The sequence below is a fragment of the Danio rerio genome, chromosome 1 (assembly GCF_049306965.1).
Source record: "Danio rerio strain Tuebingen ecotype United States chromosome 1, GRCz12tu, whole genome shotgun sequence".
Lineage (NCBI taxonomy): Eukaryota > Metazoa > Chordata > Actinopteri > Cypriniformes > Danionidae > Danio > Danio rerio.
In genome coordinates, this window is record NC_133176.1 from 27,933,765 (window position 1) to 27,947,718 (window position 13,954).

The 13,954-nt window shown below is 40.9% G+C and overlaps 1 protein-coding gene across 4 annotated transcripts in view; it reads left to right on the forward strand.

The window, feature by feature from the left end:
• Positions 1-13,954, forward strand: part of LOC137490010 (uncharacterized) — a 692,802-nt gene that overhangs the window by 632,474 nt on the left and 46,374 nt on the right. The gene's annotated exons all lie outside the window — the stretch shown is intronic.

A 13,954-nucleotide genomic window follows, 5' to 3' on the forward strand; every position in this document is an offset into this window, starting at 1 on the left:
ACGTTATTTTGAATAAAACTAATATTTCACATTATTAACACAGTTTTTGTTTTGATCATAGAAATATAGCCAATAGAAGAGAAGATGCTTGTGCTTATTAGTTTAGTCTGTATTAAAGCCAAAATGGAACTAATCTAAGATCATAGACCAAAATTACTATACCAAAATAATACGTTATAGAAAAATATTGGAATAAAAAGACAAAGAAAGAGACACATAAAAATTAAAATTTAGCAGTTTGTCATTTTTTTATATAGTTTTGTTCCCAAACATTATTTGTAGTTAGCCTTTTAAGGTCTGATAGATGTGCAATAAAATGGATTCTTCATTTCAAGGTAAACAAAAAAGCAGAGTGAGGAAATTTTCACAGTATGTCTAATATTGTTTTTTCTTCTGGAGAAAGTCTTATTTATTTTATTTCAGCTAGAATAAAAGCAGTTTTTATTATTTTAAAACCCATTTTAAGGTCAAAATTATTAGCCCCTTTAAGCAATTTATTTTCGATAGTCTACAGAACAAACCATCATATACAATAACTTGCCTAATTACCCTAACCTGCCTAATTAACCTAGTTAAACCTATAAATGTAACTTTAAGCTGTAGAAAAGTGTCTTGAAAAATATCTAGTAAAATAATATTAACTGTCATCATGGCAAAGATAAAATAAATCCGTTATTAGAAATGAGTTATTAAAACTTGTGTTTAGAAATGTGTTGAAAAAATCTTATCTCTGTTTAATAGAAATAGGGAAAAAAATAAACAGGGGGCTAATAATTCAGGGCGCTCATAATTTAGATTTCAACTATACATATATAAGATTCTCCTGCTCACCAAGGCTGCAATTATTTAATCAAAAATACTGTACAAATTGTAAAAATGTGAAATGTTATTGCACTATAATTTAACTGTTCAAAAGTTGTTTACAGATTAATTTAATAATTTATTCCAGTGAATTTACAGATGAATTTTCAGCTTCGTTACTCCAGTCTTCAGTCGCATGGTCCTTCAGAAACCACTCTAATATTAGTTATTATATTCATTATTATTAATATTATTATCATTTTAAATAGTATATATATATCTTGAAAAATATCTAGTAAAGTTGGATTTAATGTCATCATGGCAAAGATGAATCAGTTATTATAAATGAGTTGCTAAAACTATTAGGTTTAAAAATGTGTTGAAAAAAAACTTCTCTCTGTTAAACAGAAATTGGGGAAAAAAAATAAACAGGGGGTCTAATAATTCTGACTTCAACTGTATACATGTATATTAATTCATTCATTTTCTTTTCGGCTTACTCCCTTTATTAATTTAAGGTCACCACAGCGGAATGAAGCGCCAACTTATCCAGCATATATTTTACACAGCGGATGCCCTTCCAGCTGCAACCCATCTCTGGGAAACATCCATAAACTTATACAATATGGACAATTTAGCCTATCGATTTCACCTGTACCCCATGTCTTTGGACTGTGGGGGAAAGTGGAGCACACAGAGGAAACTAACGCCAATGCAGGTAGAACATGCAAACTCCACACAGAAAAGCCGACTGACCCAGGCTCAAACCAATGACTTTCTTGCTGTGAAGCGACAGCACTACCTACTGCACAACCGTGTCACCTATATGTGAGTGTGAATATATATATATATATATATATATATATATATATATATATATATATATATATATATATATATATATATATATATATTTAAAAGTGGACACAGATAATTTTTTTTAATCTAGATTAATCTAGATTAAAAGGGCTCATATGAATTCTGCCGAAGCCATTCAGAACATGTGTGCTACCCAAATAATCTTAATAGTTTTTGAGAATGGGTTTCTCAAGCCAGGTGATGCATTAGACCAGGGGCTCATCTCCTGTTTTCAAAATGCATCACAAACTGCTTGAGAAACTGTGCTACTATAATAATTGGTGATGAAAATAAATTATGTCCAATAAGATGTACTTGTGTTTACTAACTGTTTATTCAGTTAAACATGAATTTTGAACTGTAGGCCTACATAAGCTCGAAACAGATAACTGAACTAAACAGAAATGGAATTAAGATGTGGAGTATGCATATATTAGTGGCATTATTGAAGTAAAACGCACAATCAAACTATTACCATCATGTAGGACTTTTAGCCATATTTTCCAATACGATCCACACACGCAGCTGTTAAAGGACCACACACACACAAACACAAACACACACACATTGTGAAATGCAGAAGTTTTTTTTTCTTTCCATTTGATGTGCGTTATTAAATTTCATAACACTCTAACCAGTCCTTACCCCTTATTTGCGGCAAACACCCCAGTTTGTCACAGCGACATGAATGAAATGCTCATGAATTAAAGTGAATCTGCTGAACTGCAGTTAATGTCAGGCATCCTGCTCATTTGATTCAAAAAATGCATCCGCACTAAAATATCAAGGTGTATAGACCCTGCTCCCAAACCAACTGTAAGGAATAAATTAACGGCGATATGTTTTAAATCGCACGATATGATTCTCACGTTAACGCAGCACGTTAACGCCGCTAACGACTCACCACTAATATATATATATATGTATGTATATATATATTATATTTAACCTTTAACAGTTCTTAACATAATTAAGATTTAAGGAATCTCGAAGAATTTCAGTGCGTAAAAGACAAGGACGCATGCCTAAGCTGAACAACTGATCCCTCTAATCCCTCATGTGTCACTGCATCAAGAATCATCATTCATCCATAAGCGATATCACCACATGAGCTCAGGACTACTTTGGCAAACCTTTATCAAGTACCATAATGCATAGTTACATCCACAAATGCCAGTTAAAACTGTACTGTGACAAAAGGAAGCCCTATGTTAACAGTGTCCAGAAAAATAACTCTGGGCTCGGAGGCATCTGGAATGTACCATCACACAGTGTAAACGTGTACTGTGCTCAGTTGAATCTGCATTTCAGGTATTTTGTTTGGTAGAAATAAATGCCGTGCTTCGGACCAAAAATGAAAAGGATCATTCAGACTGTTACAAGCAACAAGTGAAAAAAACAAGGTTCTGTCACAGTATAGGACTGTGTCAGTGCCCTTGGCAAAGGTAACTCTGTGATGGTGCAATTCTGTGATGGCGCCATTAATGCTGATAAGTACATGGAGATTTTGGAGCACAATATACAGCCTTCGTTTGCAGGGACACCCATGCATTCAACAAGACAAAGCAAAACCACATTCTGCACACATTACCAAGTCCTGACTGTGGAGAAAGAGGATACAGGTACTTGGCTCATCTGCTTGCAGTCCAGACCTGTCTCCAATAGAGAATGTGTGGCGCATTTTGAAGTGCAAAATTTGACAATGAAGAACCTGTACTGTTGCCCACCTCAAGACTTGTTTGCAGGAAAAATAAAAAATGACAAAATTACACCTGAAACACATATTTTAAGTGTTGTTAAAAGGAATGGCAACATTACGAATTGGTAAATGCTTTACTGTTCCAACTTTATGAAATGTTTTGCAAGAACCAAAATTGGAATATGTGTTTTTTTAAATAATTAAGAAATACAAATTATGAGGAACACATTAAATAATGTTTGTTGTATTGTCTGCAATGAAATATAAGTCAAAGTAAAATTTGAAATCACTACTACTATTTGCATTTTTTTATACTGTCCCAACTTTTTTTCTGATTTGGGATTGGGATTATATATATATATTAAGTTGTTGTATATTCCAGGTATACCATGGCTGAGTAAAGCATAGGGGATCGCCAGTGGGTATCGCGCATATCAGGAACCTATACCCAAATGCAGGCTGACCAAGTGGGCATGCCAACAATGTAATGGGCTAGGCACCTGACTCCTCCGCTGAGTCAAATGCTGGAGGAAATCTGTAGGGTTTGCTAAATGGGGAACTCAACTGATCAGAGTAAAAAAGCACACATTTCTCTGTCAGGGATGCTGCTGGTAAAAAAGGGTGCCCTATGCGAAATTTTACTGTGGTGCCCCCAACAGAGGAACAAAATCACACAAACATATGTATTTAAACATGCATTTATTTATTTATTTATTTATTTATTTATTTATTTATTTATTTATTTATTTATTTATATACATTCATAAGCACATACACACTCAAAATTGGTCTTAAACATTCAAATATTTACTATACAACATAATAGCTTACTTAAAAAATAATGTCTTTTGCAGAAGCACTCCTAATTTCAAACATTTACAAAAGGTAAGGAATAAACCCTCTCTGTACCTGAAGAGATGGACGGTAGTCAGGGCTGCATCCTCTGTCTGTACCTGTGCAGATGCTGAAGCGGTGCTGGTCATTCCACCTCATTTTCTTTTGTGACAAAATTCAGCATTGAACCTTCATGCAAAATACAGATGAAATTAGTCACTTAAAGAAAAACTCATGACATACTATTTAAGCAATGGGCCAGTCAGGCACTCTTCATAATATGTCTAAACTACAACCAACGTGTGGATTTAACTTGCACTATCTATGGTGACAAAAGCTGGCCCTTGCTTTCAGAATAAATCAAAGACATTTGTGTTTTTAAGAATTATTGAGTGAATTTTAAAACAAAAAACTTTGTTAACATTCAGAAGAAAAAAAAATGAATTCATGCAATCAAATGTTTATGGCCTGTGGCTTACAGTAATTTCACTCATTTTATATTATTGATCCTTCAGAAATTACAGAATGACACAATGTACAAAACTGAAAAACCTGCCTATTAAAAACACATTAATCCACTGATGTAAAGACTAAAGAGACGTTACTGTCCTTGCAGTGATACAAGCAATAACAACAGCAGCAATAAGAAATTGTCACTTTAGAATTATAAGGTTCTATCTGACATTTTTGTCAAAATTGAGTTAATGGCATATTCTTATTAAATGACATCTTATTTACATTATGGAATGTTTTTTATTTAAGTTTACATTTTAGGACTTTCTTTTTAAAAAAACAAATGTTACACACATACTGTTTGCTATGGAATGGAAAAACTTAGAATGCAAATAGCTTAAAATCATTCAAAACACAGATAGTACCTTATAATTCCTAAGTGACGAAATGTAAAAAAAAATAGACAAAACTGTAAACAATGATAACTGCAAAGAAATATATAATATATAATTAAATAACATAATAACTATATATTAATAAATAACAGATACAGTGAAATAATTGTCCAGTGCATGTGTCATGTTTTGCATGTAGCTGATGTACAAACAGAATTGTAAAGTACAGCACAAGTTAACATTAATAATTGAGTTTGTGTAATTATTAGCAACATGGGAAAGAGGGGTAAACGCGAATAGTCATAGATCATGTCCTGTCATAGTTTAAGCACAATGCACAGCTGCAAAGAAAAAACTGAATGTGAACAACAACACATAAGGCAGATTATTGTAGTTGTTGTGGAGTTTAAACGTTAGCGTCACTAATTTACTCACTAATTTACAAACAAAAATTAGTTTTCTAGATTCTTGGAATCTGGATATCAACGGATATCAATACACATTTTATTTACACTCAGTTTATGTTAATATTAGTAAATAAATATCAATATTTTTTTTGAGCAGCCAAGATGGTGTCCCCTTCCGGAGTTGAGGTCCTACGCAGCCTGCTTACTCTGCGTATAGGGAGCGTTGGTACTGATCCCTGTGTTAGAGAGAAAGGCGCAGCAAGAGTATTATAACACCAAACTGAATTCCGTCTAGTTCACCAGAACACATGAGGAAATCAGCTACACTCGAAGATTATAAAATCTCATAAATGTATTAGGTGTCTATCAGCCTGCAGCTCTACAGTTATCTGTTGGAAAGGCGCCGCGTGCTAACACCCAAGAAGAAGTGATGCTCCTAGTGGAGTTTGCTCGAATTCCAGGGGGACACGGCTCGCCCTGGCACTGATAAGTGAGGGAGATGGCATCCACTATTCAGTGGGCCAACCTCTGTTTGAATACGGCACTTTTCTTCTGCTGACCCCCGTAACAGACAAAAAGCTGCTCGAAGGATCTAAGTTCTGAGTGCAGTCCACATAAATATGCAGAGCGCGAACAAGACACAGCACTGAAAGGGTTGGGTCTGCCTCCTCCAAAGGCAGCGCTTGCAGGCTCACTACCTGGTCTTTAAATAGAGTGGTAGGAACCTTGGGCGCATATCTAGGCCAAGGTCTCAGGATCATGTGAGAGTAAACCGGCCCCAATTCCAGGCATGAATCGCTGACCGAAAAAGCCTCCAGGTCCCCAACACTCTTGATCGATTCCAACGTGACCAGCAAAGTTGTCTTTAGGGATAGAAATCTGAAGGATACTGAGTCGAGTGGTTCGAACGCATCTCCGTGTAGGCTCATAAGCACTACAAAGAGATCCCAAGAGGGCATGAGAGGGGGGTGGATAGATTTAATCGCCCCGCACCTCTGAAGAACCGAATGATGAGGTTATGCCTTCCCATGGTGCAACCATCCACTGTGCCATGATGAACGGAAATGGCAGCAATGTAAACCTTTAGTTTGAAGGGCGACAGCCTACGCTCCAGCCTATCCTGAAGGAAAGAAAGCACAATGCTAATCTGGCAAGTCCGGGGTTCTTCTCGGAGAAAAGCACACTGTTCAGTGAATAGACTCTACTTAAGGGCATAGGCATGCCTAGTTGAGGGTGTTTTAGCCTGAGTGATTGTGTTAACTACTGCAATCGGTAGGTCACCTAAGTCTTTCTCTCTCTGTCTATGGACCACACATGAAGGTTCCTGAGATCTGAATGTGGGTGCCAGATGGTGCCCTGTCACTGAGAAAGATGGTCCTTCCTCAAAGGTATCTGCCAGGGGGGACCCTCACGAGGAGACAGAGTTCTGATATCCAGGTCCCGTTCGGCCAGAGGGGTGCAACCAGCAAGACCTGCTTGTCGTCCTCCCTGACCTTGCACAGTAATTACGCAAGTAGGCTCACTGGGGGAAACATGTATTTGCGCATAACCCAAGGCCAGCTTTGAGCCAGTGTTCCATGCTGAGGGAGCCCTCGGTCAGGGAAAAAACACTGCCAATGGGCACTCTCAGGGAAAGCAAACAGGTTGACCTTGGCTTCCTCGAAGTGCGCCCATATCAGCTGAACAGACTTGGGGTGGAGCCTCCAATCTCCCGGATGTGAAAGCTACCATGAGAGTGCATCGGCTGCAAGGTTGAGCTTGCCAGGAATGCACGAAGCATTTCAGCCACATACGACTTCTAAGGAGTAGACGACGAGCGATCTAAGACATGTGGCGGGAGCGGATACCTCCCATATGGTTGATATACACCACCGTCGTCATGTTGTCAGTCATGACCAGCCGTTGCTTCCCCTCTAGGACCGGTAAAAAAACAGCGGAGATCAAGATACATTGCCAATAGCTCCCGGCAATTGATATGCCAATGCAACCGGGTTCCTTTCCATGGACCCACAGCTGCATGCCCGCAACACATGGCCCACACAGGCACTTCAGCTTGTAGAAATACAGGGTGCGTCCAGGGGCTGAAGGTGCGGCGACACAGCAAAGTCATCACCTCAGAATTATAAGGTTCTATCTAACATTTTTGTCAAAATTGAGTTATTCACATATTCTTATTAAATGACAACTTATTTACATTATGGGATGTGTTTTTATAAGTTGTTTACATTTTAAGGCTTTTTATTTAAAAAACAAAAAAGGTATATCTACAAAGTTAAACTCTAGCTTAGCTCTATAAGGTTCTATCTGTGACCCAATCAGCATTTTTAATGCATGCACGAGGACCAATCAAGATCAGCTTTCTTTGTCATTTTGCCGGACTGCTCCATTGACAGCAGGAAACACCAGAAGAACAAAATCACACAAAATCAGAGTCAATTAAATAATGCCACACCACATAAAATTGAAATTTGTGCATTTCTTGACACTGGGATTCATTCATTCATTTTCTTTTCGACATAGTCCCTTTATTAATCTGGGGTCGCCACAGCAGAATGAACTGCCAACTTATCCAGCATATGTTTTACACAGTGGATGCCCTTCCAGCTGCAACCCAACAATCAATTTAATCACAGACATAGACTATGGCCAATTTTAGCTTATAAAATTCACCTGTACCGCATGTCTTTGGACTTGTGGGGGAAACCAGAGCACCCAGAGGAAACCCACGCAAACATGTGTTAAACATGCAAACTCCACATAGAAACGCCAACTGAACCAGCCAAGGCTCGAACCAGCGACCTTCTTGTTGAGGCAATTGTGCTACCCACTGCGCCACCACGTCGCAAAGATTGAGATGAAATGCTCAATTTTACTGTTGAAAAAGAGATCATTATTTAAAAATTTGTATATTAAATGAGAAATATTTTTATTTGTGTACATATAGTCAGTAAAACACTTTTCAGTGTTTATTAAACTTATTTGCTCATTGTCTGTTTCTTTTAAAGTTTATAAGTTTAATATTAAGCCTTGAAGGGCAAATACTTAATTTATTTCATGGGGCATATAAATCAATACATATAATTCAATAATTTATTTAAAGCATAAAATTTAATAAATATGAACATATTAATTAGATAAAATTAACAGCAGCACTGAAAAAATATTTAGTACAGCCCATATGCTTAATTTTAAAGAAAAAATATTCATCCTAAAACATGAAATAAATGTTACAGAAAGCAAAATTGTAACTTTCTCAAGCATCAACATATTGTAACAACACTAAACTATCTATTTTTTATTGTATTTCTTGATAAGTAATGCTTCAATGAATGATCTGCCAGATAGAACCTTATAATTCCAAGTGAAAAAATGACTTTCAGAAGGTTCTATCTGCATTTACCATGGTTTATTTACTCCATGGTTCTCTGTCATGTTAATGTTTGAAAGAGATATGTTACACACATGTTGTTTGCTATATAGAATGCAAAAATTTTGAAGCTCAATATCTCAAAATCATTCAGAACGCAGATAGAACCTTATAATTCTAAGGTGACGAAGTGACAGTGACTCGGTGCATACCCTCATGCCATGCGTGTCTGGGGACCTGATTGTGAAGCCAGTGCTGAAGTGGTCACAAAAAGGTGACCACTCTTTTTGGGCAGGATAAAGTACAAGCTGTAAAACCCGCTTCTCATTTTGGCTGGAGAGACCAGCTTGATTGCATTTTTTGCCAGGAGGACACCAATCTCCTAGACCAAGACAGGGGCGGACACAGGGCTGACCCTGGTGAAATGCACGCCCATGAACTTGGAAAGCTGTTTGGCAAACTGAGTTGCGTAGCTGGTCTGATCTTGCGAATGAGCCATTGCGACGGGCTGGCCAGCGCCAACCAGGCTGGTAGAGCTTGCGCAAGTGGCATCATAGGCACGATCGGTGGAAGGGCTCATCCGGGGAGCACTGAGGCTCTGCGGAAATGCAGGAGGCAATAGATTCACTCTCACCTCCCTGCCAGGGTCCTGAGAGGGGGCTGAGAGTGTGCGAGAAGTGAGACAATCTTTCAACACTCTCAGATCCGCTGGTAAGGTGCATCGATCCTGCAAGCTGAAAGGCATAGCTTCCCACACTGGCAGTGTTCGTGCTGACACATCCGGGGAAGGGGAAAAGGCTCTTCCATTGATAATTTGGCGGCCCCTGGCCACAGGCCAGCAGCTTGCCGTTGAAAAATGCCATTTGATGTTGTGGTCCCCAGCTCTTCACCGGGGAAAGAGCAGGTTCCCACTTCTCCGGATGGCTGTCTTAGGGACGCTTCACGGTCCATGTACAGGACTTAACAGCACCAGAGAAAGGTGCCCTCCAAGACAGTGTGAGCTTACTGTGCACATCCAGGAAGAACCAGACGGGAGGCTTAGAAAGCATTGCCTTCTTCTTAGCCTTCACATAACAACTAGTTGGTCCAGCCATGGTACTGGGGAATGAACCATCTCCAAACCCACAGGCGAAGCAGCCCGGAAAAGCATGGCTGTGGAGAGGTAAGCGTGATCGAACACCCAATAAGGGGGGAGAGCATGCTAGGAGCCCGGCGGCTAATCAGTGGGTCAATCAGAAATGATAAATAACACCTGTCTTTCTAGTGATTGGGCCGGAGAGACTCCCTTCTTAAGGAGAACGGGAGGAGCAGTCGGGAGAGGAGAGAGCGCACACACACACACACAGACACAGCCTGCAAGTGGTGTGCATAAATAAAATAAAGTATATTGCTTACCTGATATCGCCGACCCTGTCTTCTTCTTCCCACACAACAACGAACTTTACTACAATGACCATCATATCTGCTTCTAGATCTGAAGCCTTGCTCGCCACCCAGACAGAGAGAGCAGATTCAGATCCTTGTCACACAATGACAGCCCACCCTCTGATGCAGTGATGGACAACTGGTCCTCTGTGTCATTGAGTGAGAGGGCGACCATCTGAGAGGATAGAGCGCTTCTCTCACTCAAAGCTTGGAAGGAGTACGCTGAGAAGTGGAAGGTCTGCAAGCCCGAGGGTGGCAGATTGACTCCCACTGTAACGCCCAGATCTGCCCAAGTGCCAGCTGCTTTGCGGTGGACAACTGGGGTGGTTCACCCTTTCGCAAGAGCAAGCCGCGTTCTTAGCTCCACAACAGACATGAAATCACTGTGATGGCATGCTCTGCGCGCAAGCACCGCATTAACATGCTGGACCCCCAAACATGGAACGCAGTGCTCGTGCCCATCATCCGGGGACAGGGAACCATTGCATCCAGAAATGGTCGGAACGACATCTTGAAAAAACATGCTGCATGACCGATGTCCTCTTTTAGGAAACTTGCGCCTATATACTAACTGCTCTGGAAGGACCGGACCCAGAGAACACCCAGGCAAAGAGAATAACTCAGCTTGACTGACTGCTACTACATGTCACATACTCTGGAAGTGGAAGAAGAAGCCTGTTCAAACACCCACAGTTTTCTCTCTCTCTCTCTCTCTCTCTCTCTCTCTCTCGCTCTCTCTCTTCTCAAAGGAGGTTTGAAGGAACCTGAAGACTCTCTGAGTAGCTGAAAGGTTCTGAAAGCAAAAAGGTGTCTATGCGATGCATGGCGGGCCTCTTTATACAACAGATGATTGTAATTGCTGCCAGCTGTGCACACTGATGCCACCAACTCATTGGCCTTTTTTTGGCCCATTTTACAACTCTTTCTGATGAATGGTTTCTAATGAAATCCCCATAGAGGAAATTTTCCACATAGCATTGAAGTTCCCCTCTGGCTGGGGAACTTTGATCTGGACAGGTGAAATACTGTTCTCTGGTTGTCAACTTTCAGGAATCAGTAAGGGATCCCCTGTGGACACATCTGAATTCCAGGATGTGTTCAGCAAACAAGTATAGCCAGCCATCTTCCAGCCATCTATGTCATTTTAATTTGCTCTTATATAAGACATCATATTGTCACATATTTATGATATCATATTACCCTATATATTTAGGGGGTCAAATATGTTATTGGATAAACCTGCCCAACTTGACCACATCCTCGAAAGACCATCTGCATTGCCGTGGGTAGTTCATGGGAATGTTGGATCCAGAAATGAAAGTCCTGTGCGAGGAACCACATGGGGAAGCATGGTCTTTTTGACCTGGGACATCCACTGGAGTGGGGCGTGATCAGTCACCAGTGTGAAGCTCCTGCCTAGAAGATAGAAATGCAACTCCAGGACTACCCATTTGATAATGTAGGCTTCCCTTTCTAGCGGATCTCTCCTGCTCCCATGTCTCTCTAGCCACATCCAGCAGTCCGCAGGGCTGACGCATAAACAGCAGTTCAAATGATTTTAACCCGGTAGATGCCTGGGGTACCTCTATGATTACAAAGAGCACATATGGAAGCATAATGTGCCAGTTGCGTCCATCCTCTGCAACTACTCGACACAACATCTGTTAAAGGGTCTGGTTGAAACATTCCACCAAGCCGTCTGTCTGAGGATGGTAAAAAGATGTGTGGAGCTGTTTTTACCTGGAGCAGCTGGCAGAGGTTGTCCATCAGCTGGGACATGAATGGGGTACCCTAGTCATAAACTGTGTTATCAGATTGATTGGGCCTACCAAGTCCATACTGATGGGCTAGATGGACAACCCAGCAGTTTTTAAGCCATTCGCCTTTATAATATTCTTTCCCAAAGTCTCCCCCTGTAGTTATTTTCTGGAACAGATTGAAAAAAGGGTTAGGGTCAGAATGTGTGCACACACCCTCTCTTTCACCAAGGTGGCCAGCATGATGGTTGGGCGGCCCCCTTATTTCCGTGGTAAGCTTTGTCTCCAAAAAGATTCAGCTGGCTGCATCGTGGCAGTGATGAACTGCTTAAATCCTGGATAGACTTCCATCGGCCAAGAGCATGGACCTGCTGCCACTGCTGTCAGCTGTCCCGACATGTGGGCATATGGTGTGTCTCTTCTTATAAACAGGTGATTGGAAGCATTACTTGGGAGTCCCATTGGGGAGGAACAATGTGTAGCTGCATTAAAGTTATAAGGATGCCAGAGTCCAGGATGGCCCATAATTCTTTTCCTCCCAGCTTCACCATATGCTGCGGAGCTCCAGGTGGAATGGAGTGATGCACAATGCAACCAGCCATCCATGCCCAAGCCCCTGGAGATTGCATTTCTATAGGCATGAGCTCATCAACGTGGGAGGGGGCCGCTCATCTGACAAGACATGTTCTTCTTATCCACGGGTACTCTCTGGGGGGTTACAGATGCTCATGCTCCCACATCCCGGGTGAACCAGGCTTTTGCTAGCTTGATTACCTCAACCAGCTCGACTAGCCTGGAAGGATACTGCATGCTTATAAGACGTCACAGTCTTCTCAGCTGCGCTTGGAGTGGATAGTCAATTACCACTCTCTTAGCGACCTGGGAGGCAGTGGCGTTTCTTGGGCGCAACCAGAGATGCCAGCCTAGACAGCTGAGTGGCTAACACATGGCCGAAGAGTTATTTATCATACGACCATTGCCAAACTGTTGTGCTGCGCTAATGGGAAAAAAAAAACCCACTTATGTCAGTATCTCTCTTTTTGATGCGTCATAATTCTTATTCTTTGACACTTTCAGTGACTAGTACGCTTGCTGTGCTTCTCCAGCGAGAAGCATCACTAACAGGCGAGCCCATTGCGTGTTGTCCCATAGCTCTATGGTTGCTATCACTTCAAAGATATGTAGATATGCCTCAATATTATCCAGGTCGCTGAGCTTTATGAGATGATGGTGGGCTGTGCTTCTGGGGTAGATGCCATGACATTACCTCTGTGAGCTGCTGTACTATTTCTTCAATTCGGAAGCAGCTATGGGGAGAGCGAAAGTGGTGACAAGCTGCAAAACAAATAAGTGTCAGTGGGTAATGGAATCCTTAAATTCACTCCTCCTAAGCCAGCATTCTCCACCAGTTTAGAAGGGAGGAGTGAAAATGCAGACACAAGTTGCAGGTTAACACACCCAGAGGGAATTTATTAAAAGGGATAGTGATTAAAAATGTGCCGTAGAAAATTAAGATGGTGTCTTTAGTAAGTGTCCAGGATCAAATGTGGAAAGGTGCCCCGGTGATATGCAGGTGAGTCCCTAGGTCACATTGTTGGTGTGATTACGCAGATTGCCTTTCTCTGTCAGTCTGTCGTGTCTGGAACGTGAGAGAGAGAACTCATTAGAGTCAGGTTAGCAAAGAGACTTCTCACCCTCTGTCATCGTTGGGGCTGTTTTAAAGAGCCTGGAAGATCATTCTCAGGTGTTGTGGATCGGAGTCAGGTGTTGTAGGTGCTCCTTTCCCAGGTTGACACTGATTATGCCTTGGGTGACCCACCATAATGTGTGTATGTGTGTGTACAGTCAGGTCCATAAATATTGGGGCATTGAGAAAATTCTAACATTTTTAGCTCTTTACACCAACAATAGATTTGAAATTAAACTAACAAGGTGTGCTTTAACTGCAAACTGTCAGC